The 20,531-nt window shown below is 44.7% G+C and overlaps 1 pseudogene; it reads left to right on the top strand.

Annotated features, from left to right (window-relative positions):
• Window positions 1-408: 408 nt before the first annotated feature.
• LOC133625025 (kinesin-like protein KIF11) lies at window positions 409-2,115 on the top strand (annotated as a pseudogene).
• Window positions 2,116-20,531: the final 18,416 nt, after the last annotated feature.

Here is a 20,531-nt window from a genome sequence, read left to right on the forward strand (position 1 = left end):
ATGCAATATCCATTGTATAGAATATTAGAAAAACAGAGATTGATGGTGGTTTTGTGGGGTGTTCTTTTGTAAAATCCTCTCCTGGAGGTCTGTGAAGAAGAGCTTTTTCATCAACTGAACCCTATTCCCAGTGCTGGATAAAGTCTGCAGATTACAGAATCTCAAGGGCTGGAAGAGACCTGGAAAGCTCATCCAGTGCAACCCCCCTGCCAGAGCAGCACCACCTAGAGTAGGGCACACAGGAACTCATCCAGCTGGGACTGAATGTCTCCAGAGAAGGAGACTCCACAGCCCAACTGGGCAGCCCCTTCCAGTGCTCCCTCACCTGACAAGGGAAGAAGTTTTTCCTTGTGTTTCTTTGCAACCTCTTCTGTTCCAGCCTGTACCTGTTGCCCCTTGTCCTATCAGATGTTTGATGATCTCATAAACAAGACAGCTGTGAATGTGAATAGCTTAGAGGAACTACCTGTACACAAAAAAAAATGAAGCCTAACAAATCTTGGACAGAGGTGCAGCAAAATGAGCTGCTGCAGCTACTTACATGAATGCATATTCCACTTAAGGCTACTCTGTGTTGTCATTTATTATCAATAGGAAAGAAACCAGAGTAGATAGACAAGAGCTTCTTAGAACTAGGAAGATAAACTCAGTTGATCTTACAGAAGAAAACAGTTTGAGGCAGTTGCTAAAAGACCTTGTGAAGCTGGATATTCCAAGTAGTCTGTTCTGACTGGTGAAGGAGTTATTACTGCTCTTGTGGAAGGAGACACACAGAATCTTAACAGAATCTTGTGAGACTCTCTTGGAGAACAACGAAGAACATCAATAATTGCCACAGTTTCTCTCATATCTATAAATCTTCAGGAAACACTGAGTACACTGGAGTATGCTCACAGAGCAAAGAACGTAATGAAGTCTGAAGTTAATCAGCAGCTGCCAAAAGGAGCTATTATTAAGGAAGATACTGAAGAGATTGAGCATCTAAAAGGACACCATGCTGCTGCACAAGAGTAAAATGGAATATCTGTTTTCGATGAAAACTCATGAAGCCCTTAAAGGAAAGCTGACAGTTCACAAAGAACAAGTTGCAGGGTATATTATTATCAGTGTCATGGAAGATGAAGTGAAAATCACCACTAAACCACTCACAGTTAATAAAGCACAGTTAATGAAAGGAGACCTTAACAATGAAAGTGGATCTGCAAACCAGGGAAAGTAGAGACAGATGTGCAAGAAACCAGGATTCCTCTGGATGAGAAAGAGTACATGGTTTCAGTTTTGCAAAACACCACATGAAACATTCATGGCCCAGCTAACCATATGGTGAGTCCTGGTGTATCTATGCAAAACCGGACCATAAATGGATCAGCACGATGCCATCATCCAAATACATTTGCAGGAGCAATGGAGGTTCAATAAAATAGGGGTTTCAGTTTAGTGAGACCAGTCTGAAGCAGCAACAGATGTTGACATCCTCCGCATACTTCATGGGTGCCCTCCTATCTACTAGTTAAGCAGCAGCTAATGTATTTGCATTAGCTGTAGCAGTGGGGTTTGCCCCTTGTTAAAAAATTGCGGACCACTCAACCTTCTACTGTGTCTAAAGAATGTTACAATGACAGTGCCATTTTGCTCATAAAGCTGAGCTGTTGAGCTTGACTGAGGAGCATATGTGTGGATTAGGAAGAGCATTAAATATCTTGATACCAGTGGTGGAAATTGTCCTGGAACTAAACTTGTGGTTGCAGATTAACACGAGGAGACTTTCTGCTGTGGCTGATGAGAAGGAGGGACATAAAAAGCATTTTGGAGCTTCTTAAGAGATCTCTGTCTCACTCCGAAAAAATAACAGGAAGAAACACACAGTGTGTTGTCTCAGCTGCAAAATATTATGAAAGTTTAAGAGAAGTGGAAAAGGCAGAGTTTGCATATACAAAAACTGCAAAAGACTTGATGTCCTTGCTGCAAAGCCGGCTGGACCTGTTGGCGCAGGACATACAGAAGAACTTCGCTTGCATACTGTCAAAAACCAGAAGTTTGAAGACCACCATCACTGCTGGAAACTTCAGCAGTAAAACTTGTGCTTCAAAACAAATTTATTGCAACTCTGGATAATTTCTTTCTAGAGCTCAGGGGCATAAATGCTGGTTGATAATAAGCTAACCATGAGCCAGCAATGTGCCCTCGTGGCCAAGAAGGCCAATGACAGCCTGGGATGCATCAAGAAGAGTGTGGGCAGCAGGTCAAGGGAGGTTCTGCTCCCCCTCTATACTCTGCCCTGGTGAGGCCTCATCTGGAGTCCTGTGTCCAGTTCTGGGCTCCTCAGCTCAAGAGGGACAGGGAAGTGCTGGAGAGAGGCCAGTGCAGGGCCACCAAGATGATCAGGGGACTGGAGCATCTTTCATATGAGGAAAGGCTGCAGGAACTGGGGCTGTTTAGTTTGGAGGAGACTGAGGGGGGATCTCATTAATATTGACAAATATCTAAATGGTGGGTGTCAGGAGGTTGGAGCAGCACTCTTTTCTGTTGAATCAAGTTACAGGACAAGGGGTGATGGGATGAAGACGGGACACAAAAAGTTCCATTGAAACATAAGGAAAAACTCTGTCAGTGCTGAGGAAAGGGAGCCCTGGCCCAGGCTGCCCAGGGAGGGTGTGGAGGCTCCTTCCTTGGAGGTTTTCAAAACCCATCTGGACATGTTCCTGTGTGATCTGATCTAGGTGGGACCTGCTTCTGCAGGGGGGTTGGACTAGATGATCCCTAAAGGTCCCTTCCAATCCCTGCCATTCCATGATTCCATGATCAGTAGCAGTCCTCCTTCAGCAGGCAGAATCAGCAGCTGCAGTGTTTACAACAGAAACCAGAATTATGATTGAGATCAGTATTTTGTATTGGATATTTTGTTCTGCATCAGTAGATGCAGTTTGTAGCTACCACATTGTACAAATAAGTCCCTACAATATATGTTTGCACATCAAGAATACAAACAGTCTTTTGTGTTCAAAGATCCTTGACATACTGCTGGCACTAAAACAAACTAATCGACGATTTTAAAAGCATTGGATGTCACCCATGAGTGCAAAAATTGACAGCCTGTACTGCCCTTAAAGAAAGAAAAGAGGATGCCATGTTGCTGCCAGCAACATTCAGGGTCTCCACATCCGTGCTCTTATTTACAGGCTTGACTGGATGACTGCTAAAAAAAGAATCTTCTCATTGATCTCCAATATGTGCTCACTAAAAGCCAGTCAACAAGTAAGATCTTACTCAGAGAATGGAATTGTCCTGTGACTATCAGAAGCTGGGAGCTAGACAGCAAGCAGTTCTGTGTAACAGCAAAATGCAATGGATTTGTGTATGATACACAACTTCTGTCAAGGACAGCAGTGAATTGTGGCTTGCAGCATTTACAAAGTGCATGACTGCAGAGAGACAGTCTTGAAATGATCCTTAAATACAGACTCATCAGGCTTTCTTCATCTATATATAAATACACACACAAGTTTATGTTGCTACAAATATGCTCCCCTAGAATTTTTTTTGCAAGCCTAACTTTAGAGATTGGCACCAGTGTAATTTCTTTATCACTGCAACATATGGCAGTCTTCCCTGCTGCCAAAACAAGGCTATGTTTCAGCCTCAGGGTACAGCTGGTTTGTTCTTAAAACTGAGCCTTGTTTGCAAACATAGACACAGAATTTTATATTAGTCCTTCTGACACCATAAAGGAAAAGTAAATTCAGAATCCCTGTCAGCAGAACCTCTGTGAACACTGCAGTGCCCAGTGGCTCCAGCCATGCTACGAAGAGGATTTTTTCTTCTGGTTTTGGGATAACAAAACAACACCAAGCTGGGTGGAAGTGTTGATCTGCTTGAGGGCAGGGAAGCTTTACAGAGAGATCTAGACAGGCTTGATGGCTGGGCCAAGGCCAGTGCCATGAGTTTCAATAAGGACAAGTGCTGGGTCCTGCCTTGTCCCACAGCAACCCCCAGCAGTGCTACAGATGTGGGGAGGAGTGGCTGGAAAGCTGCCAGGCACAGAGGGACCTGGCAGTGTTGGTTGACAGCAGCTGAACATGAGCCAGCAGTGTGCCCAGGTGGCCAAGAAGACCAAGGGCATCCTGGCCTGGATCAGGAACAGTGTTGTCAGCAGGGGCAGGGAGGTGATCATTCCCCTGGACTTGGCTTTGTCGAGGCTGCACCTGGAATCCTGTGTACTGTTCTGGGCCCCTCTGTACAAGAAGGACATTGAGGTGCTGGAGAGGATCCAGAGGCAGCTACCAAGCTAGGAAAGGATTTGGAGCACGTCTCATGTGAGGAAGGGCTGAGGGATCGGGGGCTGTTGAGCCTGGAGAAAAGAAGGCTCAAGGAGAGACCTTCTCACTCTCTACAACTACCTGAAAGGAAGCTGTAGCCAGGCAAGGGTGGGTCTCTTCTCCCTAGGAACAAGCAATAGAACAAGAGGAAACAGCCTCAAGTTGCAGCAGGGGAGGTTCAGGCTGGATGTGAGGAGGAATTTCTTTGCTGCAAGGGTTGTGAGGCATTGGCAGGGGCTGCCCAGGGAGGTGCTGGAGTCACTGTCCCTGGAGGGGTTTCAGAGCTGGGTGGATGTTGCACTGAGGGAAATGGTCTAGTGGTTGATAGGGCTGGGACAAAGGCTGCACTCCATGAGCTTAAAGGGCTCATCCAGCTGAAATGGTTCTATAATTCTAATGTCTAAAATAATAACCAATCACTTTGCCAGGATCATGTTATCAGTCAGATATCCACCCTGAAATCTTATTCAGTTCAGATCTCAGCATGGATACAAAAAATGCTGAGTTTTATGGTGAGTTTCCCACGTAACCACTGTTACATGTGCAACTGATGATTCTGTACACTTTCTGTTCTCAGAGGCTCTTTACACCTCCCCTGTATTTACCAGTGCTCTTCCTGATTTGCAAAGCTGAGCTCCAACCTGCTCTTCTGGTGCATGTTTTCTCAATGATCAGAAAATTAGCCAGCTAAACACAGACAAATCCTAGTCACATTTGAAAGTATACCAAGCACCACTATTTTGATTGAAGTCATAAATTATTAATCACCACACTGCAGTTCTGAGCAGTTTGCTCAGCTGAATGTTTTCCAGATTCCATGGCAGTGCCACAAGCAAACAGAATAAAGCCCCAACATTTAAAAAAGGAAGGAAAAATATCTGCAATCCCATTCTCTAACTGGAGCTAGTAGAAAACTTCAGGTTTTCAGCTTATTGGTGGAGGTGACAAACGCCAGTTGCATGACAGCACCTGCTTCAAAGAAGCCCAGTGGGCAAAAGACAAATAAAATGGGTAAGGGAGCAACTATTCCCTTCTCAGTAGTAGGTATATAAATAGTACTGTTAACTGTAACGTTGGAGTTGTCTAGGTTACTGCTTTGACCTGGTTCTTTCATTTGGAACAGGCTTAGTCAGATGAAGTGACATTCCCTACAGGAGGAAAGAAGCTTCCTGATGGATAGCAGGGTGTGTAAGGTCCTGTTCTGAACCTTGCAATGCTTCCCCTGCTATGTGTGTTCTTCTGAATATGCCTCTGGGTGCAGCCCTTAGGAAAAAAGGAAGTAGAGGTCAGACCAGAAACTAACAGCAACCTGCACAGTACTGCTGGCAGACCAACTGCTGGCCACTGCAAGGTGACAGCTTTTTATTCCTCTGTCTCCCCAGCTCCCAAGGAACAGTGGAGTATGGCTCAGGCTGAGGCTGCTTTAAACATCCTCATTCTCCACTTCTGAACTGTTGAAATCAAAATAGTCTGGCACGTTAGATGTGACAAGCCACAGCTTTTATTTCTGTGAAGTAGGAGGTGTATTTCTAACATCAAGCCAGCATATTTTACTGGCAGTTCTCTGAAAATGTAATTGCTCCGTGCAGTAGCATGTGGCTGCTGCATGAGGGGCTGGAGGCTTCCATGGACAAGAAGTTCCATGACAAGGTGAAAGGGATCTCAGTGTGGCTGGCAAAGGATGAACAGGGATACAGCCCTGGAGAAAATAAGTCAGGAAGAGGGAGGGAGACTGTGCATTCCTGCAGGGTTTTTCCTACTGTGTGCTGCTGGAGAGAGTTAAGCAGAGGGCCACAAAGGTGATGGAGTGGAGCATCTCCCTTCTAATGAAAGGCTGAGGGAGCTGGGGCTCTTCAGCTTGGAGGAGACTGAGATTACTCTTCCTCAGCTTTTCCTTAGAGAGTCATAGAATCATTTCATCTGGAAGAGCCCTTTAAGCTCATGAAGTGCAGCCTTTGTCCCAGCCCTATCAACCACTAGACCATTTCCCTCAGTGCAACACCCACCCAGCTCTGAAACCCCTCCAGGGACAGTGACTCCAGCACCTCCCTGGGCAGCCCCTGCCAATGCCTCACAACCCTTGCAGCAAAGAAATTCCTCCTCACATCCAGCCTCAACCTCCCCTGCTGCAACTTGAGGCCATTTTCTCTTGATTTATTGCCTGTTCCCAGGGAGAACAGACCCACCCCTGCCTGGCCACAGCTTCCTTTCAGGTAGTTGTAGAGAGTGAGAAGGTCTCCCCTGAGCCTTCTTTTCTCCAGGCTCAGCAGCCCCAGATCCCTCAGCCCTTCCTCATCTGAGATGTGCTCCAAATCCTTTCCTAGCTTGGTAGCCCACCTCTGGATCCTCTCCAGAACCTCAATATCCTTCTTGGAGAGAGGGGCCCAGAACTGGACACACGATTCAAGGTGCAGCCTCACCAAACCAAGTCCAGGGAACTGATCACCTCCCTGCTCCTGCTGACAACACTGTTCCAAGTTCAAGTCCAGCTGAGGACCTTCTCTTCAGGAAAGAGAACAAATACCTCTTTTTAGGATTCAGACTCCAGATATGCTCTTTAACACTACATCTGAAAGACCTAAACAGGGCTCATTTAGAAGGATTAGAGGATATGTAAGTGCCAGTAGGTTGGTATGAGTGACAACAGTGTAACCAGGAACAGTCACCAAGATATAAGAAAGAGGAATCTGGCATTTCTGAGAAGGGCAGTTTTAGTAACCAATACTATGATATAAGGGCATGTTCAGTCTACTTTACATTAATGTAGACACTTCATAGAGTCAGTAAGAAGAAGATCTTTAGCACATCAGTCTTTCTCTCTTCATAAACAAACTAGGAGATATCCCTGCTTTACATACCAGTCTTGAAACCCCTCATCTGCTTTCTGGATTATGACTGAAGTTGAGGATGACCCATGTGCTACACTGCCTACTCACTCTCCTTAAACAAGGGGTATCTGAAAAACAATGAGGAATTAAATATTAAGCAGCAGGGGAATGGTGGTTTTCTGGGTTACCATCTGGACTTACCTACATTCCCCCTAAGTCCTATTTAGGCCCTTAAAGCCTGTTTTAATAGATGGTTCTTCATCTTTCACAGCTCTCTCTGCATTTATCACCATGGAGAAAGTGTAGAAAGGTATCCTCATACCTCTAGGGTTCTGTAAAATGGAACACACAGAGACTGCAAGGACAAGACCACCTAAGTGTCTGAGAAGTAAAATGGCAGAGTGGATTTTGAGTAACTCTAAGTGGAAAATACAGCTTGTGCTTTTGTGATTCTGCTTTTTAAGGTTCATGCCTTTATGTTATCAAGATGAACTGACAATGTGAACTGACTAGGATGCAGACAAGCCTGAGTCCTCATCTAAATTTAAAATCTTGTGCTGACACAGATACCTTGGTAGGGATTGAACAAACCTCACCCCATTATAATCATTTAGCATAGCTGTTGTAGAAAAAAAGGTACACAAATTGCAATTATACCTGAGCCAAAAAAGCTACTCTGTCAGCACACTTCATTTTACTGAGAACTGATAAATGGCAAGGATAGTATCCCAGCATTTAGTTGTGCTGTTATATCTTCAGCAGTTTTTAGGCTAACCCAGCCACAGTGAAACAGAGGCGAGTTTACACAGGTTACTGTCATCATCTGGATGTGACTGTGGTAATTTTCAGCTGAGAGACAGTATATAACACTATGGACAAGAAGAGGTAATAAAGATTTATATGTAGTGATGTCAGCTTGGTGTGCAAACTGGCTTGAGAGCCAAAGAATCACAGAATGGTAGGGGTTGGAAGGGACCTTTAGAGATCATCCAGTCCAACCCCCTTGCTAAAGCAGCTGCACCTAGATCAGGTCACACAGGAATGTGTCTAGGTGGGTTTTGAAAACATCCAAGGAAGGAGCCTCCACACCCTCCCTGGGCAGCCGGGGCCAGGGCTCCCTCACCTCATAATTAAATAGTTGTTTCTTATGTTTAAATGGAACATTTTGTGTTCCAGCTTCATTCCATTACCCCTTGTCCTGTCACTGGATACAACAGAAAAAAGTGCTGCCCCAACCTCCTGACACCCACCATTTAGATATTTATAAATGTTAATGAGATCCCCCTCAGTCTCCTCCAGACTAAACAGCCCCAGGTCCTGCAGCCTTTCCTCATAAGGAAGATGTTCCATTCCCCTGATCATCTTGGTGGCCCTGTGCTGGCCTCTCTCCAGCACTTCCCTGTCCCTCTTGAGCTGAGGAGCCCAGAACTGGACACAGGACTCCAGATGAGGCCTCACTAGGGCAGAGCAGAGGGGGAGCAGAACCTCCCTTGACCTGCTGCCCACACTCTTCTTGATGCATCCCAGGATGCTATTGGCCTTCTTGGCCACGAGGGCACATTGCTGCCTCATGGTCAGTTTATTATCAACCAGCACTCCCAGGTCTCTCTCTGCAGAGCTGCTCTCCAGCAGGTCAACCCTCAGCCTGTCCTGGTGCATGGGGTTGGTCCTTCCCAGATTCAGGACTCTGCACTTGTCCTTGTGAATGCCCCTTGATTTATTTTATTGGGTAATATATATAACCAATTTATAAGCTACTTTGTGTTTTCAGATGGAAGATTTTGATTAAAAAAGTGAATGCTTTTGTGCCCAGGCAGTGAGTTGAGCTGAATGACCAGGCAGCCAGAGGAGCCTTTCTTGCAAGGGGCTTGTGGGGTGGCTACTAGCAGAAGAAGGATTCTCCTTTAGCAACAGCACGCTATTAGATTGCAGTCTCAGAGTGCTTCCTTTAAGCACACAAAAAGATACTTGAAAGTAATTTCAGGAGAGTGGATTGCAGTCTGTGAACCAAGCACCTAGTGCACGTTGTCAGCTCAGATAGATGGCAAGTCGTAACGTCTCAAGAGGCACTAAAATGCAGACTGCATCTAACTTTCCAGAGATGTACCTCTGATTTATGGAAAAGTCTAAATCCTATTTTAGCTTAGTAGGAGTGATAACCAACCTCCATTCCACACACAGGCTAATGCCTCTTTTCAAATCTGAAAGCACAGGAGTCATTCTTCAAATCGTTCAGCACAACGACCAGCCTGGAGCAGACTGTGGTCTGACGCCAGGAGGGTTGGGGTAGCTCTGTACCTCTGAGAGGAAGTGACAAGAAGCAGCAGGGAGGGAGACAGATTATGCAAGTTATTAAATGAAACATTTAACTGGTGACAGCAGGGGCTATAGATGACAAACAGAGCCTCCTGTCCATTTAAAAGCAACCACAGCATATGATTTTGTGTCTGATGGTGCATTGGTGTGTTCGCATCTGTGAATGTTGTCTGTTGGGAGCCGGAAACTCTCAGCATGGAAAGTTATCTTCTGTTTCCTGCTGTGTTCAGAAAATAAGGGGGTATAAGTATATTGCTTGAAAGGAACAGTAGGTCACACAAGAACTCATCCAGGTGGATTTGGAATGTCTCCAGAAAAGGAAACATTTCAAACCCATCTGGACGAGTTCCTGTGTGACCTACTCTAGGTGATCCTGCTCTGGCAGGGGGGTTGCACTGGATGAGCTTTCGAGGCTCCTTCCAATCCTTAACATTCTGTGGCTCTGTGACTCAAATGAGCAAGATCCCTTCAGGAAAGTCATTGAAGTCATCATCTGATTCTCCCAGTGGAAACAACCTGCAAAATCAGAAACACTGGCTAGAACTCTAGCAGTAGAACACTGTTGCTGTTCAACTCCCAGTGTACAGGAGCAATAAAGAACACTTCAGTATGATCCTCTCTGGTGAATGGAAGTGATTCAGTTGTAAAAGGTATTGACATTTAAAACTTTCAGAGTTTAACTATTATTAGGAAACAAGGAACACACTTTCATAGTTTTTCATGATAGCTTTTACTAATACATTTGCTTACTATACTTTAGTCTCTGACTCTCTATTTGCAACATACACACTGCACTACAAGAGGTTCTTCTCCCTCTCTACTCTGCCCTGCTGAGGCCTCATCTGGAGTCCTGTGTCCAGTTCTGGGCTCCTCAGCTCAAGAGGGACAGGGAAGTGCTGGAGAGAGGCCAGCACAGGGCCACCAAGATGCTCAGGGGAATGAAACATCTTTCATACGAGAAAAGGCTGCAGGAACTGGGGCTGTTTAGTCTGGAGAAGAGGAGACTGAGGGGGGATCTCATTAACATTTATAAATATCTAAATGGTGGGTGTCAGGAGGTTGGGACATCCCTTTTTTCTATGGTATCTAGCATCAGGACAAGGGGTGATGGGATGAAGCTGGAACACAAAAAGTTCCACTTAAACATAAGAAAAAACTATGTCAGTGTTTCAGTGAGGGAGCCCTGGCCCAGGCTGCCCAGGGAGGGTGTGGAGGCTCCTTCCTTGGAGGTCTTCAAGACCTGCCTGGACACGTTCCTATGCGACCTGATCTAGGTGACCCTGCTTCTGCAGGGTGGTTGGACTAGATGATCTCTAAAGTCCCCTTCCAACCACTGCCATTCTATGATTATACAGGAAAGTGTGGCAACTTCACCTTGATCCCAAAGACTTCTTATGCAAAGCAAGCTCTCTGTCTTCAAGGAGTCTCAGTAAGACTGTGATACCATGCTGGAGCTTTGAAGCTTAATCATGTCCTTATTATACAATCTAAAAATGAACTTCTAGTACATAGAGGTAGTACTTTTTTAAATATTTTGGGACCTCTTTAATGGTCTATTTTAGTGGCCCCCAGAGCAACTCAACACTTACATATTTTGACACTATATCTCTCTATATAATTAGTAAACGTGATTGTTCAGAATTCATCTGGGTCCCATATGCCCCCAGATTTTTGGTGCTGTGGAAAGAAGAGACACAGAAAAGGGCTCTCTAACTTCACTAATGGTTTCCTCATGAACTCTCCAACACTATTAGTCACGTGCTGGCATCATCAAAACCTCCTATTTCTCTAATGCATTCTCTACCAACACAACCTGTATATGGCAGCTCTCAGATAAACAGTGATATATAGAAATGAAAACCAAAAGGCTCAGAAGACCTGTATCAAGAGTGTAAGTTATTTTATTACTGTAGATAAAGTATAGTATTTAGGAAGAATGCAGAAATTAACCAAAGCAATATACCATTATTTGTCTCAACTGTATCCTCTTCTGGGAATTAATCTAACCCCAGACATCCCTGACATACATTAGTGGGTTACATTAGGTGTAGCCTAAATACATTGCAGTGGACATCACTTCTGCTACAACAAGCATTTTCCTACAATGTGTTGCAATAATCCATCCTGTTCTATTTCAAAATCAAACAAAACATCATCTTTTACGGTAAATGAATACACTAGAATCATAGAAGCATAGAATGGTAGGGTTGGAAGAGCAAAGGCTTTTACTTAGAGGTTGTAGGTTGTAACCACATGGTGACATTTTCTTTGCTCTGCAGTCTGGTACCTTCCTGTACCAGAAACCTCTTCTACCACTAGTGCAGGTGCATTTGCTTCCTGGAAAGGTGAGGACTTTAAATCTCTAGAAACAGCTCGTGGAATCAGCCTGGAAAGATGTGTAATCTCACAGTTTTCCCTGAAGCTTTGCAAAACATCCTTTGTGCATGCCAGGTGGGTTTATAGCTACTGTAGATCTAGAAATATACAGGTGTAGGACAAGGACTCAAATGCTACTTACCCATCATAACACGGATTAAACCACTAAGCTACTGAATTGCACAGTAGCTTCTCCAGCTTCTTAAGACTTATCTTACCCTTATATGTGTGCACAAAGGGTTTAGAGTTGTTCCCTGAGGTTATTTTGGCTTTCCTGTTCTGCCCAAAATTTGGCTTCCTGTAGGTAAAAAAACAGACTTCAATTTTTCATGCAAACCGTGCTCACAATTACACGATTTGCAAATGGTAGAAGGCTGCAATTAAAGGCTAAACAGAATAAATAAAATTGGTGCTGCAACTACTTAGAAAGGTGTGGAGATTCAAACCCATGATGCACCAAATCACAGATAACAGAATTCACTTAGAAAGTTCTGTATACAAAATGCATCACACAAGTGTAAATATTTCTGAGTGGTCACAAATTAAAGAGATATAGAAAAAAATGTAAACAGATTTTGGGAGGGGAAAAGGAAATTACATTACATTGCAATAGCACTTTACCAGCACATACAGGTTATGTATTTCTATATTATTATATTTCATGAATGAAACAGATAATGACTAGTCCAGAGGAAAGCTGGTGAGCAGATTCAGAAGATTAGCTCTCTCCAGTTACTGCCTAGAGTCAGCCTTCCCTGAAATGCAGCTGTGCTCCCATGGCCATTCTTTATAGAATAGCAGATTCCATGACACCAACCCTTTCTAATTCTCTTGGGTTTTATAGCCTGTGTGTACAAAACCAAAAAGAACCACTCCTCTCCCCCCAGAAATTTCATTCTTTGAGAGCTGGCTGAATGACAGAGCCCAGAGGGGGGTGACCAATGGCACAGAGTCGAGTTGGAGGCCTGTGGACAGTGGAGTTCCACAGGGATTGGTTCTGGGGCCAGTCTTGTTCAACATCTTGATAAAAATATTAGAAGTATATAATTTAAGAAGCTTTATCAATATATCTCAGGTAGGTAGGTCGCAGAGCAGTGGAACAGGCTGCCCAGAGGGGTTGTGGAGTCTCCTTCCTTGAAGGTCTTCAAGACCCGCCTGGACACGTTCCTGTGTGACCTGATCTATGTGACCCTGCTTCTGCAGGGGGTTGGACTGGATGATCTCTAAAGGTCCCTTCCAACCCTACCATTCTATGATTCTATGACCTGATGCTCTTCAGTCATCTTGATTCCTTACATCAGGCTTTCTGCTCATTCAGTGAAAGAATTTACCTCTGTCCCATCAGTGCACGCTTTGGTCACCTCCCCAGATATTAAAGTGTAGGGTAAGCTCCATGGGACTGCTAGAACACTGAGCAACACCGAGTGTGCTGTCAGAGAAATCCTACGATTCTTTGGACATCTTTCTTTGTATGTGTGGGTGTAAAGGAGTCCTTTAAATTCAATCAATTTAAAACCAAAATCAGTATTGACTGCAATTGTTTTGGAAGTACTGACTTACAACAGACACAAACACATTATCTGATATACTCTAAAGCCAAACAAACTCACCTGTGGATGGGATGCCTCAAGAAAAAAAAGAAACAATGCAAAACCTAAACAAAGTAAGTTTCATGATATCAAAGCAGCTAAAGAAAACAATAGTTCTGTTTGAGGACAATTCTTCATGAGAGGTCTCTGCTGGCTATGGAAAACCTTACTGGAGAACAGGGAATTATCTGGCCTTGCTCAGCAAGTTGGATTCCAAGGACTCCATTGAACAGGTACAAAGGTCTAAAGTTACATCCATTTGTCTGTAATCCAGCAAAATGGTTGTGAGCACTGCTTTTGTCAGTATGCAACTTGTATTTGTACAATGCTGTCTGTGACTATTTGTCACCCTAATACAGCCCCTGTAACATAGTTACATAATTCTTCTCTTTCAAGTGAAGAAACGTTCACTCACCTTTTTGTCAGGCCCAAAGAGATGGTGTTTGTCTTGGGTGATACTGGGGCATCAGCAAAACCAGTCCAAGATGAGCCACCTCTCTGTTCTACCTACTTTTGACCTCTGCTTCAACTCGTCCTCACTGGAGCTGGTACAGTGGTTTCTGTGACTGCTGTAGTGAAACAAAGTGCAATCTATCACAAACCAACCAACCAGCCTGGCAGTTCCAGGTATTCATACTCCTCCCATCCTCCTTTTGTTTTCCCTCCTGTGTTTCTGGTCTTTTTTTGTGGGACCAATCTAACCACTGGTAACTGACATAGCTTAGAAAAGTTACAGGACCTCTTTTTATTAAATCACACCAGATATCTTGATGTTGTTTGCTCTGAAGAATTCCTATACCCTTGCTCTTGCAAGAGGGATGAACTGAAGCCAGGGCCACAGCAAAGAATGAAGGTATCAGATCTCTCAACTACTATTGCCACTGAGAGAAGAGCACGAGGAACTGAACCCTGCAAGTAAAAATGAAGTAAAAATACACATGTAATTGCTATAATTAAGTAATTCCAATAACAAGCTGCCTCCTTCTCAAATATGCTGGCTCCTACTGTGCATTTCCAAGTCAAAGTAACCTGCTAACTGATATATAACAATCAGATAGGAAAAGTATGGAAAATGATGTCAGGTACAGCAAGCCACAGTCAATTGGGAGAATTTAAATGTAATATCTTTGAAGTGAATGTCATCTGACAGGGAGCTAGTCTGGGTTGCTGTGTGAGCCTGTAGACATGAGCCTGTAGAGCATTCCCCCTAAACGTCATCCATGTAAGGACTTGACAAAAACTCCTTTAAATAAAGCACTGCAGCCACCTAGCCTTGAAAAGATGCAAGTGTGCAAGAACATTCTCCTCACAGCCTGGAATGAAGCAAAAGCCTTCCATGTATTTGTGGATACTTCAGAAGCCAGTATAAAATGGATCAGTTAAAGCCAATACCAGAAAAACAAGCTGAACTAAGTAACAGAACAACCAGAGATCACCGAAAGGCAACAGTGATCTAAAAGTCCACTTTGCCTGAGTTTGTCTTTGCAAGGTTGCAGGACAGTCATTTTTGCTTGGCTTATAATCAACTCTTGCTAATGTTATGTTCTCTGGTTCTGCCTAACGCTGCTGAGATAAGGAACAAATGGATCAATGCTCTCATTGTATTTACTGGGAAACCAGCAATCGGGACAGAGGGCTCAATTCCCTGAATACTAATCACAAATTAATTTGCTAGAGTATTCCTTTGGACTGCCATAAATTATGAGCAAACAGCAACAGAAATATGAAAAGAGAAAAAAAAAGTGTCAGTAGTAGAAAACATGGACAGAATCAAACACAAACCTATGCTCTGTGTGCTGCTTTCACCTGGGCCAGGTTTTTGGTGGGTGGGTGGCTTCTTTAAACAAAGCTAAGGGCATTACTCATTTTCCTCTGGGATGATCCCACACCATAAATCACACAGCAAACATCACCTGCCTCCTCTAAAAGATGCCCAAGTTTGGCACTCATTACTATAGAAAGGCTGCTATTGCACTGAGATTACCTGCCCATCTGGACTAACACTCTGATTCCTGCTTTTAGAATCAGAATCATAGAATGGTAGGGGTTGGAAGGGACCTTTAGAGATCATCTAGTCCAATCCCCCTGCAGAAGCAGGTTCACCTAGATCAGGTCACACAGGAACATGTCCAGGTGGGTCTTGAAGACCTCCAAGGAAGGAGCCTCCACACCCTCCCTGGGCAGCCTGGGCCAGGGCTCCCTCACTGAAACACTGAAATAACTTTTTCTGTTTGTGTTCCAGCTTCATCCCATCACCCCTTGTCCTGTTGCTGGCTACTATGGAAAAAAGGGATGACCCAACCTCCTGACACCCACCCTTTAGATATTTATAAATGTTAATAAGATCCCCCTCAGTCTCCTCTTCTCCAGACTAAACAGCCCCAGTTCCTGCAGCCTTTCCTCATATGAAAGATGCTCCAGTCCCCTGATCATCTTGGTGGCCCTGTGCTGGCCTCTCTCCAGCACTTCCCTGTCCCTCTTGAGCTGAGGAGCCCAGAACTGGACACAGGACTCCAGATGAGGCCTCACCAGGGCAGAGCAGAGGGGGAGCAGAACCTCCCTTGACCTGCTGGCCACACTCTTCTTGATGCATCCCAGGCTGCCATTGGCTTCTTGCCCACGAGGGCACATTGCTGGCTCATGGTCTGTTTATTATCAACCAGCACTCCCAGGTCTCTCTCTGCAGAGCTGCTCTTCAGCAGTTCAACCCCCAGCCTGTCCTGGTGCATGGGGTTGTTCCTTCCCAGCTGCAGGACTCTGCACTTGTCCTTGTTGAACCTCAGGAGGTTCCTCTGTGCCCAACTCTGCAGCCGGTCGAGATCCCGCTGAATGGCAGCACAGCCTCTGGGGAATCAGCCAGTGCTCCCAGTTTGGTGCCAGCAGGGAACTTGCTGAGGGTACACTCTGTCCCCTCATCCAGGTGGTTGATGAAGATGTTGAACAAGACGCCCCAGAACCCATCCCTGTGGCACTCCACTGGCCACAGGCCTCCAACTCGACTCTGTGCCATTGATCAGCACCTCTGGGCTCTGTCATGATTCTCTGTCATGATTTTCTGAACAGAAAAGAGAGCAGAGAAACCCCAGTAATTCCTGACAGCAAAACAAGTAACAGCAGACATTCCTATTGTGCCAAAGGAAGTTTCAACAGAAACTTTTGATGCTACTTAAGCACAATTCACTTTTATACTTTTCTGTTCAGCTACAGAACCAGACAAGGGTGAAAAATAAAGGAGAGACCATGTAAAATGATGAAAAGCTGAAAAGGTTCAAAGGATAGTCACAAAGGTGACCATGTTATCTGCCAGGTGCATGTTAGTTTTAGAAAGCTCTCTCTTAGAGGTGTGAAAGGACTAAAAGGAGGTCTATTGTAGCAGCCCATGGTATGTGTAAGCAACAGCATTTTCCTGTGATGTGTTTGATGCTGTCTGCTGTTGAGAACAGGCTGCTAGTATCACAGAATCTCAAGGGCTGGAAGGGACCTTGAAAGCTCATCCAGTGCAACCCCCCTGCCAGAGCAGGACCACCTAGAGTAGGGCACACAGGAACTCATCCAGGGGGGTTTGAGTGTCTCCAGAGAAGGAGACTCCACAGCCCATCTGGGCAGCCCCTTCCAGTGCTCCCTCACCTCAACAGGGAAGAAGCTTTTTCCCTGTGTTTCTTTGGAACCTCTTCTGTTCCAGCTTGTACCTGTTGCCCCTTGTCCTATTGGTATCCATTAACTCAGCTGGATAGCCTCTGATCTCCTCAGGGGCTCTTTTGATAAAGATCTACTTGAGAACTGAATTATTCATTGTGTTATTTTTAAATGGTTTTTGGTTAAATGCCATGGAAAAAGTCAGGCTTCTCATTCAGGGAAACTGCATCCCATTTGTAACACTGTACAAGCTGAACACACAGCTTTTCTGCTTTAGGAACTACGCCTTCTCTTTTTAATAAACACATTTGCAGACAAACTGTATATTAAAAAAAAAACAGGCTCTTAATTACTGATATTTAACATCAACATGTTCATGTTGCTAAAATACCAAATTATTAAAACAGGGGTTTTTAACCTCAGTTCTTCTGCTTGCTACAGTCTAAGAGCCCTCAGAATAAAACTCTTGTACTTCTGATGCTTCCTCATACATGAAAAGAACAGCTTTGTGCCGTCCTCAGTGATAGGAAGTGACAGGCAGAGCATGACATCACTCTTTATTTTTAACTGTCTGCCTTCTGGTGAATTTATTTGGCTCTCAGTAAATATGACAGCAGGGTTAGTCACACTCGGGCTTTATGCAGACAGAAGCCCAGTGCTGAGTTTGACCCTAGAAGCTGGCAGTTCTGAGAGAGAGGCTCTCTTTTCAGTTTTGCTGCGCTGGTTTGCATCCACAGACAGATTGATAACAATATGGCTCAGAGAAACACTCAAGTACACATCAAAGGTCTACAACCACTGAAGGCATCCATGTGACTTTTACCACTACAGCTGCAGCACACAGCCTAACCACTTCCATAAGTATCCAATGCTGTACTGAGGAACAGAGGGTTAATCAGCAAGTGATCCACTACTCATATTTAATTAAGCTTGCCACCAGCCTGGGGCCAGCACCTTTTAACAGCATCCATGTTCTTGTTATCACTAATATCACTAATATCTTCTTAGTATCACTACATGTGCAGTGCCTAAACTAAGACTGGTCAGTAAGCTTATTACCAGAGGATGTAAATTCAAGTCGTGTTCTAACCTTCTCCTACAGACAGGGAGAGAAGTGGAAAAACTGCACCTTCAGGATTCCCCAGGACAGCAGAGATCCAGCATGGACCATGCTTACATTACTTTGCCTCCTTTGCCATTGTAAATCTCTTTGGTTTTTCTCATCCACCAGCTTGTTTTTTGCCTTCCCTCTAAGAAAAACACTCATTTATTCTGTAGTACTCAAGCAAACTTTAGCCTTAATAACTATCACTTTATCATGGTTATTATTAGATTATGCTACTAGTATGTCATCACTAAATAATGCTGCCTGTGGCCCATGTTAAAGATGTGAAGGTAAAGCTTCCTACCCTGGTGTGACTCTCAATTATCCATTATTGATTTTCCAGGTAGGCACCAGTGAAGTTGCAACAAGAAGTCCAAGAGCGATCAAGAGAAACTTCAGGGCCTTGGAATGACTGGTTAAGGAGCACAAGCAGTGTTCTGTCCTTCCAGTTGCAGGGAATGATGAAGGAAGAACCAGGAGGAGCCATCAGATCAACACCTGGCTCAGAATTTGAGTGGTTTTGCTCATGGGTTGGTTGGTTTATGTCACCAGGCCTACTGGTGACAGATGGGGTAACATCTGTTGCAAAGGAGGAAAAGGATCTTAGCACATGAGTTAGCAGAGCTCAGGGAAACTAGATTTAAAGAGAGACAGGGATAAAATCAGGATCACTTAAGATAAGCAGCATGCCTGTTTTTTGAGGGATTGTGTGCTAGTGACAGCCTTTGGTCTGCTGTCTCAGCAGCAAGGAAAGAGAAGCAGGGGGTTAGCACTCTGTTAGGAAGTTTTGACTGTCTAGAGCTTAATGATGGTGACAATAGAGTTGAGTGTTTATGAGTAAGAATCAGAGGGAAGCACGACAAAGCACAAATGATGGTGAGAGTCTGTAATAGATCACCCAATTAGGATGAAGAGGCAGATGAAATATTCTACAAGCAGCTGGTAAAAGTCTCACAATTGCTAGTCCTCATCATCATGGAGGATTTCAACTTACCTGACATCTGCTGGAAATACAATCCATCAGAGAGGAAACACTCCAGGAGGTTCCCAGAGTGCGTGGGAAATAATTCCTCACTCAGTTGGTGAGTGGGGCAACTGGGCTGCTGGAGCTGCTGTTTGTGAACTGGGAAGGACTGGGGGAGGATGTGATGGTTGGAGGCCATCTGGGGCCCAGCAATCATGAAATGGTTCTCAGGGAAGTAAAAAGGGAGGTCACCTCAGAATTCCAGAGGGCAAACTTTGTCCTGTTCAGGGGCCTGGTTGCCAGAGACCCTTGGGAGGCAGCCCTGAAGGGCAGAGGAGTCCAGGAAGGCTGCACTTGCTTCAAGAAGGAAGTCCTAAAGGTACAGGTGTAGACTGGCTGTGTGTGCTGTAGGACAGGCAAGAGTGGCCTGGCTGAACAGAGAGCTTTGGATGAAACTCAGAGAAAAAAGGAGAGTTTATGACATTTGGAAGGAGGGTCAGACAACTCAGGAGGACTACAAGCATGTTGTATCATTAGGAAGGGAGAAAATGTGAAAGGCCAAAGTTCAATTAAAACTTAATCTGGCTAAAAGCCCTTAGTGTTGCTCTTTCTGCCTTGCTTTTTCTCAGAGGACTTGGTATCTTTTTATACTTAAATGTTTCTTCCTGAGTCTTTAAACTGCTGGTTCCATCTCAACAATTTTACCTGCCTACAACTTCATCTTTTCTTATCCTGCATGGCTCAAGACTGACTTTCTCATAGCTCTCACAGATCAGCAATTTTTGCAGAAGGAAGGCATTCAGTTGGGCTTGAAAGGGGAAACTGCACCCTAGTAACACTGCATAGCCCACAGATTCAGAGCAGCACAAGGGAACTGGCCAGGTTTGCACATGGAGTATGTTTTCTAGATTATACCTGTTCATAACATTATTTTTTGTCACTGAATGAACCAGAGAGGTGCTTAAAGGAAATGCTGTAACCACTAACAAGAGTAAGATGAATAACATCCCTAAATACTTCCATGTTTCCATTATCCAAGTAAAAAACTTGAAGAGATGTCAGACGAGGGTGAGACTGGCTGCAGACACCAGTGGGCTGCTCAGCCCAGCCCCGGCACAGCCTGATCAGGGGACTGGAGCATCTTTCATACGAGGAAAGGCTGCGGGAACTGGGGCTGTTTAGTCCGGACGAGACTGAGGGGGGACAAGTATCTAAATGGTGGGTGTCAGGAGGTTGGGGCAACCTCACGTCTGGTCACCCACACGTTTAGAAAAGCCACGGTAAGAGCGAACGGCCGCCCCTCAGCGCCGCGGCGGGCCGGCCGGCTGCCTCGGAGGAAGCACCGGCAGGGCGCTGTGCAATAACAACGCGAACCCCCTCAGCTGCAGCTTTCGCCCGTGT

This window comes from Colius striatus, chromosome 2 (genome assembly GCF_028858725.1).
Source record: "Colius striatus isolate bColStr4 chromosome 2, bColStr4.1.hap1, whole genome shotgun sequence".
NCBI classification, from domain to species: Eukaryota; Metazoa; Chordata; class Aves; order Coliiformes; family Coliidae; genus Colius; species Colius striatus.